General features: G+C 36.8%; 1 pseudogene; it reads right to left on the reverse strand.

The window, feature by feature from the left end:
* Positions 1 to 8986: 8986 nt before the first annotated feature.
* LOC138143240 (eukaryotic initiation factor 4A-II pseudogene) lies at positions 8987 to 10894 on the reverse strand (annotated as a pseudogene).
* Positions 10895 to 12980: the final 2086 nt, after the last annotated feature.

The raw sequence follows: 12980 nt of genomic DNA on the forward strand, positions 1-12980 counted from the left end.
GAAATCTAGAGAAAAGATAGAAAAATTCTTCTTTAAAAGTCCTCATAAAATGGCACCCAAGGTAGCTAGTAGCCATGGCAAACAGGCAGTTAGGAATAGGGCTAGTAGCTAGAATTGTAGAAAGCTGAGGAGCTCTGGTTCATCAGAGAGGGAACTAGCATTTTAGTGACATGCAGAGATTATGTCATGCCTGTCTTTTTTTTTTTTACACAGCAATGAACAGTTTACTACTTGTATATTAAATAAGTTGTTTTCCAAGAAGGTGATTCTGGACCCTCTGAAGTAGTAATGCCTTTCTTTACTTCTAGAAATGATGAGGTTTCTCAAATACCTCCAAGGGACAACTGTTTCTGGCCACAGAGAAAAGAAATGTACCCTACTGGTTGGTGACATCCTTGCTTTTAAAGTCACGTGTGAATCTAACGCTATTGGGAGGCATTAGCTTTGTTCAATCATTTATTCATTTGTGGATAAACTTTTATTAATCACCTACTGTTGGTCATCCTCTGTGCTAAGTGCTAGTGATATAAGACAAAAAAGTGAAACAGTTCTTGTCTTCAAAGAGATTAAGTTCTCTTCAGGAAAAACAACATGTACATTGAAAATTGAGTACAAAATAATTTCTAGAGGGAGGGGACAAGCAATTGCAGAATCAGGATAGGTTCCCTGGAGGGGGTTGTCCATGAACTGAGCCTTGAAGAAAGCCAGGGATTCCATAAGGTGGAGGTGAAGGTGAAGATGGAGTGCATCTTAAGTGTGGGGGACAGTCTAATGGAGATGGGAGATGTAGTATCATGTACAGATAGCAACAACTAAGGCCATTTTGTCTGCATACTAGAGGTGCCGTGTGCAATTAATCTGGAAATGTAGATTGTGAAGAGTTTTGAAAGTCAGAGTAATTTGTATTTTATCCTGCTGTGTAAATCATAGATGTGACAGTCAGCCTTCCAAAATTTATCAGACCTGAGGACTGCAACCTAATTTTGGTCATACTTTTGAATACAAAAGACACCACCAAAAGGAACCATGAAACTTGACATCCCAGAGGAAGAAATTATATTTTCTTCACTGCTGCCCATTGAATGTAGGGACTATAGAAAAACAATAAGATTAGAGGAACTGAATAGTTAAGGGTAACATTGTGATAGAGAATGAGATTTGGATTTCTGGATTATGGCTCTAACAGAGCAATAATGGGCTCTTCATCAATGAATGGGGTACATCTGGCAACTATTCAAAACTGAATAGAGAGGAAGAGAGAAAAACTACCCACATGCAACTACTAGGTCAAATATTAGAAGATGTATGGGAACATTATGGAGAATGGAAGATGTGACTTTGGAAGAAAAAAAATCTGAGGAAAAATTCAGTAATTCACAGAGGCAACATTCACTTCAAAAAGTTAACAAGCATTAATTAGATACATATAAGACACAGTGAGATACAAAGAGAAAACAAATGAAAAAAACTCTATCTTCAAAGAGAGAAAAGTAATATTTCTGACCTTGAAATTCTATACACAAGGGGCAGCTAGGTGGCGCAGTTAATAGAGCACCAGCCCTGGAGTCAGGAGGACCTGAGTTCAAATCCAGACTCAGACACTTGACACACTTACTAACCGTTTGACTTTGGGCAAGTCACTTAACCCCAATTGCCCTCCAAAAAGCAGAAAAACCCCAATTCTATACATAAAATGTACAAATAATATAAGACAATAATTATGACCTGTAAGTATCACTGAGATTTGTCACTTATGACTGGAAAATGGAAGAATATACTCTGTTAGAAAATAGACATATTATGAAAAGGACAATGGAATATTCACTGTATAACAAAGAAATATATATATATATATATATATATATATATATATATATATATATATATATATAAACCTATTCAATATGGAAGAGTGGAAAACCTTTGGATTTAGGGCCAAAGATTCAAATGCTGGTTCTGCTACTTAAATGAGAATTGTAATTTCAGTATATGTGGATTAAACGAAGTGCTTAATTAGATCTGTGATCTCAATGACTTGGACATTCTTCCCAATGAGGTAGATTAAGACCTAGCCATCCCATGTGACTCTCATCTAAGGCCTTCCATAAATTCATCACAGCAAGGTCCACCCAATACGCTGGAGTTTTCATAATTTCCTCCTGACATGTCAAGACCACCAGTGGAGTACTTGGGCTATCTGATATCTGCCATCTCTTCCCCTGTGACCAGACCATCTTCTCTTACTATTTTGTGATTTCTTGATGACAGCACCTCTGTTCTTTGACGTTCCTCATTACTTAAATATTGCTGCCTGCTCACAATTACTGTAAACGTCTCCACTGATTCCTGGATTATATTAATTTTAAATTCGTCAGAGACTATGTTGTAGGAAAGAGAATAAACATATAGTGCCTACTATGTGCCAGGTACCATGATAAGTACTTTCTATGATATTTCATTTGATCCCCACAACAACACTGGGAGATAGGTGCTATTATTATTACTATTTTATGACTGAGGAAACTGAAGCAATCAGAGCTTAAATATCTTGCTCAAGGTCACATAGTTAATAACTGTCTGAGGCCAGATTTGAACTCAGGTTTTCCTGACTCCAGACCCAGTCCTCTGTCCACTGCATCAGTAGCTACCTCTATCTTATCTCACAGTCATACAAAAACACTGGTAGAATATCAGTATTCAAAAGGTGGGCCTTTGTTCTTGGGAGAAGCTTAGGGTCATCAGATTATTAAGTGAGATAATTTTTGTAAGATGCTTTTAAAGCACTATATAAATATTAGCTTTTGTTATTATTATTATCGTTTCATCTGTTACCTTGAATGAATCACTTAACCTCTTTAACTTCGACTGTCTCATCTGAAAAATGAGGGAGTTGAATTGAGTGGTCTCTATGATCCTTGATGACTAAATCTCATAATCCAAGTGGAGAGAGGGAATCAGTCAGTCAACAACCTCGAAGTATTTATTAAGTATGTAGTATGATAATGACTGAACAAAGTATGGTATGTGAATACAATGGAATATTATGAACTTTTAAAAATAGAGATAATTTTAGAGAAATACGGGAAGATTTGTATGGGCTGATATAGACTGAAGTGAATTGAAAGAGGACAACAATTTAAACTCTACCATTAACATTGTAAAAAAGGAAAACTTTGAAAAGACTTTAGAACTCTGGTCAATCCAATGATTAGTCATGATAACAGAAGACCAACGATGAAGGATGCTACCCACCTAGCAGGTGATAGACTAATATGCATAATGGGACACCTATTTTTGGATATGGCCATTGTGGGAATATTTATTTTGCTTGACTACTGCTTTTTCATTAAAACCTTTTCTTTTTCTTTTCTCATGAGGGATGGGAGGAAGAAAAAGAAATCTTTTAATTTGAAAAAGATAAAATTTAATTAAAAACAAAAAATTCCTACTATGTATTAGTTCACTGTACTAGACATTGGGAATACAAAGACAAAAAAGAGTCCCTGTTCTCAGAAACTTACATCACAATTGGGGGAGGCAACAAATAGATACGTGTATGTATGTATATATAGTTATGCAGCATAAAAACAAAGCAAATAGATAATATATACAGGGTGGTTTAGAAGAGAGGGCTCTAACAATTGAGGAATCAAGAAAAGCTCCATGTGAAAGATGGTATAAGAGATGCATTTTAAAAGATGAATGGAACTTTATAAAGAGGACAACATAGTAGGGAGATTTAAAAAAAAATTTTTGGTCTAATTTTTTTACTTTTAGTTTACAAGATTCAATTTTACAATTCCTTGAGTTTCAAATTTTCTCCCCCTCCCTCCCCTCCCCTCCATGGTGATATACAATCAAATACAGGATCTGCAAATGCTTTCACATTAGACACTAGTCAGGTTATAAAGAAGGATTGTATCAGATGGAATGAACAATGGGAAAGAGGAGACAAAACCAAACAAGAAAAAGACAGAGAGCAGGTAGTTTGCTTCAATCTGCATTCAAACTCTGTTCTTTCTCTGAATGTAGACATCGCTCTCTATCATGAGTCTTTTGGAGTTGCCTTATAACTTTGCATTGCTGAGAAGAGTCCAGTCTATCAAAGTTGGTTGTCACACATACGTTGTGTCTGTAATTGTGTACAAATTTCTCCTGGTTCTGCTCTTCTCACTCAGCATAAGTTCATAGAAGTCTCTCCAGAGAAATATGAAGTCCATCTGCTCCTCATTTCTTATAGCACAAGAGTATTCCATTACCTTGTTTCCCCGATAATAAGACCTATCCCGAAAATAAGCCCTCCCCTTACTGTGTAAGATTCCTCTAAAATAAGCCCTCCCCCGAAAATAAGCCCTATTGAGATTGCTACTGTAGTGAAGGTGATCCCCTGTGCTACACGCTACATTATGGTACCCTCTGTATGCACCGTCCCCCCCCCCAGGTGAAATGCACACCGCGCTCCGAGCTGCATCCAATCAGAGCTGCAGCAGTGAGCGCGTCATCCTGTTCTTCCCCAGTGATTTGCTTATTGAATAAAGGTACATTTTTTTGTTCACATTTACCTGTTTATTAAAATTGCTGTCAATGTTCATTAAAATAAGCCCTCCCCTGAAAATAAGCCCTCTGGTGTTTTTCTGTCCAAAAAAATTAATAAGACAGTGTCTTATTATCGGGGAAACATGGTACATTCATATACCACAACTTGTTTAGCCATTCCCCAATTGATGGACATCCCCTTACTTTCCAATTCTTTGCCACCACTAAAAGAGCTGCTATAAATATTTTTGCACATATGGGTCTTCTTCCCACTTCTATGATCTCTTTGGGATACAACCCTAGAAGTGGTATTGCTGGGTTAAAGGGTATGAAATTACTTATAGCCCTTTGGGCATAGTTCTAGATTGCTCTCCAGAATGGTTGAATCAGTTCACAACTCCACCAATGGTGCATTAGTGTTCCAATTCTTCCACATCCTCTCCAGCATTTGTCATTTTCCTGTTTTGTCATCTTAACCAATCTGACTGGTGAGATGTGGTACCTCAGAGTTGTTTTGATTTACATTTCTCTAATCAATAGTGTTTTAGAGCATTTTTTCATATGCTCATAGATATCTTTAATTTCTTCCTCTGAAAACTGCTTGTTCATATCTTTTGACCATTTATCAATTGGGGAATGACTTGGATTCTTATAGATTTGACTCAATTCTCTGTATATTTTAGAAATGAGGCCTGTATCAGAGACTTTGGTTGTAAAAATTCTTTCCAATTTTCCACTTCCCTCTTAATCTTGGTTACATTGGCTTTGTTTGTACAGAAGCTTTTCAATTTCATGTAATCAAAATTATCCATTTTGCATTTTATAATGCTCTCTAATTCTTGTTTGGTCATAAAGTCTTCCACTCTCCATAAATCTGACAGGTAAACTATTCCTTGCTTTCCCAGATAGCTTACAGTATCAGCCTTTATACCTATATCATGCACCCATTTAGACTTGATTTTGGTATATAATGTTAGATAATGGTCTATGCCCAGTAGAGAAATTTTAAAGCATGACAAAAAGCATTTGGGTAAGGATCAAAGAAGTGACAAAGAATCAATTTTGTAAAGAAAGAGTACTATAGATTACTGTGCTAGCTAGATGTATTGGACCAGTTCCTGATAGATATCATAAAGCTGGGATACAGGAAGGGTATAATTGTAATGGGGGACTTGAAACATCAGGGCATCTGTTAGAAGCAAAGCAGATGAAAAATTCTTGACAAACCTTGATGAAAACTTTCATTCAAAAAATATAGGACCCAGAGAGTGGGTCTCTTCCAGACATAGTAATGCTCAGTAAAGAATAATTTTTTGCCAAAGTAGGAATGATGAGAAATGTGAGAATCGACTACACTGTATTAAATTTTCCTTTATAAGAAGGGGAACATCAGGAAAAAGTGTACCTTATAGACTTTAGATAAAATTGTTTTAAAGATTTCAGAGAAAGTATAGGGAGAATGCTATGGCTTATGATTTTATAGGGGAATCACGCTAAGTAGTTACTGTGTTGACATAAACACAAGTGATCAATATGAATAAGAAAAAAAGGGGAAATGTCTAAAGAAATCAATGTGATTGCCCAAAAGAATTTATCAGCTAACTCAGATTTCTATAATTGATGGAAAAAAGGACAAAGTGGCAAGGTGAATTTAAGTATATGTATTATCCCGTGAGAACATCAGGAATGCTAAAGCCTGAAACAAGTTGATGCTTGCATATGTATATATAGCATAGCAGATAACATTTTGGGGAACTGTATTTAGGGCAAGAAGAAAACCAAAGAAGGGCTAGGACTTGAGATTGTTGGGATGATGGTAATTGGTAATAGAGAAAAAAAACAACCATTCAGTTCCTAATTTGGTTTGCTTTTTCTCAACCAAGGAGAATGATCTTCAGTTATGGAAATGTTGGAGAAAAAATTATTAGCAGGATATTAAACCCTAATGTAAGGTAAGTTAAGGAGAAAGGATGCCAAGTAGTCAGAAGGTAAAAGGTTAGAAGCATCTTGTTTTTCTTTTTCCTATTTCCTTTCCTCCTCTCATCCCAGGAGACTCACCTGAAAATGTGTATGGGAGACAGTGTAGTGCAGTTGAAAGAGGGTTGAATGATCTTCCTTCACAGGTTGGCTTTGTTACTTTCTGTTTAACCTTGGATAATTCATGTACCATTTGTAGGTCTCTATTTCTTTAATCAGGGAGCTGGAATAAATGACTTCAGAAGTTCCTTACCTCTTTAAAGGGAATTTAAACACCCTCAAGTTACAAGCCCAGAAGAATTCAAGGGGATTAAAAGAACATGAAAAATGCTTGTTGAGCCACTGAGAGGTATACTTGAAAAAAATCATGGAGAATGGTAGGGGTTCCCCATACTGGAGATGAATAAAGGCTGTCCCAACTTTCAAAAAGAAGAAAGAAGGTTGATTCTTTAGTTAAGACTATAAGCTTGCCTTAAATTACTGATAAAATTCTATTATTAAAGGAGTGATTTTTATGCTTGGAAAGCAAAGCAGTGTCTGCTAAGAACTAGCATGGGTATGTCAATAAAAAGTCATACTAGATTAAACCTATTTATTTTTTTACAAGATTACATACTAGATTGATGGGGTCAGGAGAATGCCATATATTTTAAGGAAAGGAGTTATCCTTTGAGAACTTTGTGGGTTACCACTATATTTGGTTAAATTAGTTTGATTTTTGAGACAGGAATGTTGTCTCTGATGTTTACATTTATTACTCTCCTTTACTTGGTGGGGGATGTGAAGCAGGAAAGTAGGGAAACATCTAGCTAGGTAAGTCATTATGGAGTGTACCTAGAAGGCAATTACTAGCATGGTGTAAAAGTACTGCCCATATAGTTAAAGGAAATGGAGATGTTTAACACAGGGAATGAAAGACTTAGGAGGGCTGTAATGGTTGCCTTCAACTATTTGAAAAACTGTCAAGTAGAGGGAGATTGAATTAATTCTTCTTGGCTCCAGTGGGTATAACTTAAGAGTACTGAGTAAAAATTTTAAAGATGTATCTTTTTAGTCAATAGAAGGAAAAAACTTCCCTATTACTTGAGTTGCACAAAGGTAGAACAGACTCACAGGGTTAGTGGGTTCCCCATTACTATATGACTTCAAGCAGAGCCTGCATGACTATTTGTCAAGGATGTAGTAGAGAGTATTCCTGTTCAGATAAGGATTGAACTCAATCAACTCTCAAGTTGCTATGGGCTCTGAGTCTGTGAAAACAATGGAAGGGAAACACTAAAAATTTTTCTGCTTGGGTGCAAATGAAATGGCTGTTATAGAATAGATGAATGAGCTTGATTTAGCATTTCCAGGTGGTCAAATACCAGAGAGCACTATACAGAAGATGATTCTCATTTAGGAACTGCAAAGAACTGAATGCTCTGTCCTAGGGATATAGACTGTGGGAGGTGGCTTACTATAGTAGGGAAGACTGCTGAACTTTGAATCGGGAGAACTGGATTTTCATCCTATCTCAAACATATTTACCTTGTAGCCTTTCAGCACCATTTGCTCATCTGTAAAATGGAGATAATAGTACATATACTACTTCCTTTACAGGGCTGCTGTGAGGAATATAGGCTCTATAAAACTTTAATAGATCAAGAAATTTGACTTTTTGTTTTTAAAAAGGGATCATGGTCAGCCAGGTTAAGCCTGGGACCTGTAACTTGATGGAATAATTTAGGAAGCTTAAGGACTACCTATTCTAGGATTATGAAGATTTCTGCAATCTATTTACTATATTCTTCTGCATTATTTCTTCATTTGTATACTTTGCTACCTTGTAAAGAAACCCTAAAAAACAATCTACCCTGAAACATGAAGCATCTGGATTGAGAAGGTAATGAGGAAAGTAACACCAACATAAGATGATGATGATGATTGATGATGATGATGATTGATGATGATGATGGTGATGGTGATGGTGAGGCAGCTATGTGGAGTAGTAGGTAGAGTTGCTGACCTAGAGGAGGAAAGATGTAAGTTTAAGTTGTGCTTCAAACATTTCTTATCTGTCTAACCCTGGGCAAGTCAATTAACTCTGTTTGCCTTAGTTTCCTCAACTGCAAAATGTGAATAATACCCAGAGTTGTTGTGAGGGTCAAATGAGATAGTAATTATAAATTCCTTAAGCTAGTACCTGACACATAGCCCTACAGAAATGTTAGTTATTATTGTTACTATTACTAATAGAAACTGAACTTATATAATGCCTACTGTGTGAAAAGCATTGTGGTAAATGCTTTGCAAATATTATCTCACTTGATCCTTATAATTATAATCCTTATAATAACCCTGAGAAGTAGATACTATTATTATCTCCATTTTGCAGTTGAGGAAACTAGGCAAATAGAGGTTAAATCACTTGCACAGCTGGGAAATATCTGAGGCTGAATTTGAACCCGGATCTTTTTTTTTTTTTTTTTTGGAATTCAAAGTGAATATACAAGTAATTTATTGAACATTCAAACTTCATTAAGACATGTACAATATGGCAATTTTACTGGGTTTAACCCTACCTAGTTTATGATCGCTTGCTGGGGCTTAGCAACAGGGTCCAGTTCACACTTAGCACTAATTAGATACTTTATTGAATAAATACAATACCAAACAAAATGCATTCAAATGCTTTTAAAAAAAAAATTAGTCCATTTGAAAAGCCTTTCCTATTCAGTCTACTGACTAACACAATAAAGGCAGATATGCTAGTTTAACATAATTGGCTGATTTTATACAGCACTTATATCTTTTAGTCCACAAGTAAATTATTAAATGATAGAGAAATCTGATACAACCATTTCTACAGAACTAGGAAATAAATTTCTAATAAAGAAAGATTTTACAGACCCCATATCTTTTACACCCAACCCCAATAGTCTAACTCTAAAGGAGAAAGCCAGTAGCTCTTTCTCCAGAAGAGCTCATGACTAAAGTCTCTTTGCTATCAAAAATCTGTATTTCTGATCCGTTATGAGTATTGAGACAAGATTCAGTATTCCCAAAGAAAGAAGCACAATGCACGTTGTGAATCGCCTATTCAGCAACAGCGAGCACTGCATTCAAAACCATCTCATCCCAGGGATTAAATAAGATCAGCCACATTCATTGGCATCTCATCTACTGTAGTATTATAGAAAGTCTTAATGTCACAAAGAATCTTCTTGTCTTCTTCAGTAACAAAGTTTATAGCCACACCTTTCCTCCCAAAGTGACCACCTCTGCCAATTTTGTGAATATAGTTTTCACAATTGGTAGGTAGATCATAGTTTATAATCAAAGATACTTGTTGCACATCAATCCCATGAGCCAACAAGTCTGTGGTGATCAGAACCCGGCTTGATGCTGATCTGAACTCCCTCAAGATAACATCTCTCTTCTTCTGGTCCATATCACCATGCAGACCAGAAACTGTGAAATCCCTGGCATGCATCTTTTCAGTCAGTCAATCTACCTTTCGTCTCGTGTTCAGAAAAATAACAGCCTGTGTAATGGTCAGTGTCTCATACAAGTCACAAAGAGTATCCAGCTTCCATTCATCTCTTTCAACATTAATGTAGAATTGTTTAATTCCCTCAAGGGTCAATTCTTCCTTCTTCACCAGAATTTGAATAGGATCTCTCATGAACTTTTTGGTCACTTCTAACACATCAGTTGGCATTGTGGCAGAGAGCAACATAACCTGAATATTTGTACTTAATTTCTGGAAAATCTTGTAGATTTGATCCTTAAATCCACAACTCAACATTTCATCCACTTCATCCAAAACAAACATCTTGATCCATTTTGGAGAGATATCTTCTGTTTAGCATATCAAACACTCACCCAGAAGTTCCAACAACAATGTGTGGTGCCTCAGTCTGCAGTTTTTGCATTTCATTTTGAACATTGGTTCCACCAATGCAGGCATGACATGTTGCTCCCATATAGTCTCCAAGGGCTAAAATTATCTTCTGGATCTGTTGAGCCAGCTCTCTGGTGGGGGCCAATACTAGTGCCTGGGTCTCCTTGAGCTCAATCTCCAACTGTTGCAGGATGGAAATAGCAAATGTGGCTGTCTTGCCAGTCCCTGACTGCACTTGGGCAATCACATCATACCCTTTGATGCAGGGGATGATGGCTCTCTGCTGGATGGCAGAAGGCTTCTCGAATCTGTATGCGATGATGCCCCGGAGCAGAGACTCCTTGAGATTCGTATCATTGAAGTTGTCCATGATTTCATTCCAGTTGCTCTTGATGACACCATCGGGGTCCATGCCCTCCGGGCCGCCATGGTCTCTGTTATAATCCGTGGAGCCACCAGACATGATCTGAACCAATGCTCAGAGTCCACCTGAAAAGCAACCTGGGTCTTTCTTGACTCCAGGTCCAGTGGCTGATGGAAATTGTATGCATAGGGATATAGTATGACAATATTTGAACACAGGAAGCCAAGGACCAGAGGGGTCCACAAAAGGTTCAAAAGTCTTAGTGCTTCAAATTTAAGGAAGAAGTGAAAAAATGAAATCCCTTAGGTCAAAGATAGATGTGTCATGGGCTAGTCTGAGAAATTAGAACCACCAGGAAGGTGACTATGGCCAGTGAGGTCTAATGTTGAAGGATGAACATTTAAATAAAAAGAGTGTACCTAGACTTCAGTAGAGCATTTGACAGTCTCTTCTGACATCCTGATAGACCAGACAAAGAAGCATGGGCTTATTTTTAATACAATGAGGTTGATTCAGAACTAGTTGAAAGGAACACCCAAATTGGAAATTGATATTAGTACAATTAGATATATTCAAAACTAGTTGAACAACTAGATGCAAAGATTAATAACAAACTAGAGGACAGTCTTTAGCATGTTATAGGATTCTTTTTCACTCTATTTTCTTTTAGTATATTTGTAAATGACCTTGATGAAGACACAGGTGGTACGCTTATCAAAATTTGAGGATGACAAGAAGCTGAGAGGGAGAGTTAACATGTTGGATAACACAATTGGAATCCAAAAAAATCTCAACTGACTGGCTTGATTGGGATAAATCTAATAAAATTAAACATACTTTGCTTCCTTTCAATACTTCAAAGATCTTTAATTAGCATGGGTACTCCCTTCACTGATGCTAATCCTAAACCTTCTATGTTTTAGGACAGAGTCTTTGAGAGTTGCCAAGTTAAAAAAAACATCTTTTGTTTAATCTTCTGTTTAACTCCTACAAATTCATCTGGACTGCTTCTCAGAAAATAGGAATTCATCCTGTTACCACACTCTATTTGAAGTCTTTCCAGTTGGATAATACCTTTTGGAACTTGCAGCTCTGCTTCCAAAGCTTTTAAGAAGCTGGGGTCATTTCTGCACTATGAGGAGGTATTTGAGTAGAGTTTTGATAGAGGAGAATAACATTTAATAGGAAAAAATGTGAAGTCCTACCTTTGATTTTAAAAAGTTAGCTGTATAAGCAGAAGATGGAGTTGGGAGAGACATGGCAGGATAACAGTTAATATAAAAAATAAGTAGGGATTTAGGGGACTGCAAGTTCAATATGAGTCAACAGTATGATTTAATAGTACAAAAAAGCCAAATGTGATCTTAGGCTGCATCGGTAGATACAGCATTAAGAATGAAGGTCATTATAGATCCATTTTTTTTCCTACTCTGCTCATATACTTGGGGTATTATATTCAATTTGAGATGGCTATATCTTAAGAAGGACATTAAAAGAAACTGGAGAGTTTTGAATTCTTTTTCAATTGTAGGGTAGACTACATGACTATTGAGACCCCTTCCAACTCTAAAATTCTGTTTCAAAGAGCTCAGAGGAGGGTATCCAAAACGATGTATAGAATGAAAATCATTTCAAGGAACAACGGTTGTTTGTCCTGGGAAAAAGAAGGTCACGATAGCTATTTTCAGTCATTTTAACAGTTGTCAAGAGTAAAACTTGTTTTACTTTGTCCTGGAGAACAACACTATGAATAGTGGGTGAAAATTATGGAGAGGAAGATTTTTACTTGACATAGATATAATGGGGGTTATATAAATATCGGTAGACCAATGTTAAGTGTTGGTTCCATCCCTAATTCTTTCCTTGTTATGAAAAGAGTTGAAGGGATACAGTGGAAACAAAGGGGCATCTAGAAATGAATTTTGGGAGGCGATGGGAAGGCAGAGGGCTATCAGAATGGAGAGAATCTGCTTTGGTCCTATATTCTCTTTTCTGTGATAAACCTGTAGTGGGATGCAGGTATAATTCTCCATCAGGAAAAGCTTCTGAAATAGTAAAGGTTATCCCAAATTAGGTTGATATATTTCTCAATATCTCCTCTTATCCTTATATCACTGGGGGGTGGGGTGGAGGTGGGAGGAGTTCAAGCAGAGGATGAATGACCATTTATCAAGGATCAACAATCTTATTACCCTAGAAATGCTTCCACCCAGTAGCCTT

Source organism: Petaurus breviceps, unplaced genomic scaffold (assembly GCF_028583685.1).
Source record: "Petaurus breviceps papuanus isolate PSGF00001 unplaced genomic scaffold, PetGlider_PUasm1.0 90633, whole genome shotgun sequence".
Lineage (NCBI taxonomy): Eukaryota > Metazoa > Chordata > Mammalia > Diprotodontia > Petauridae > Petaurus > Petaurus breviceps.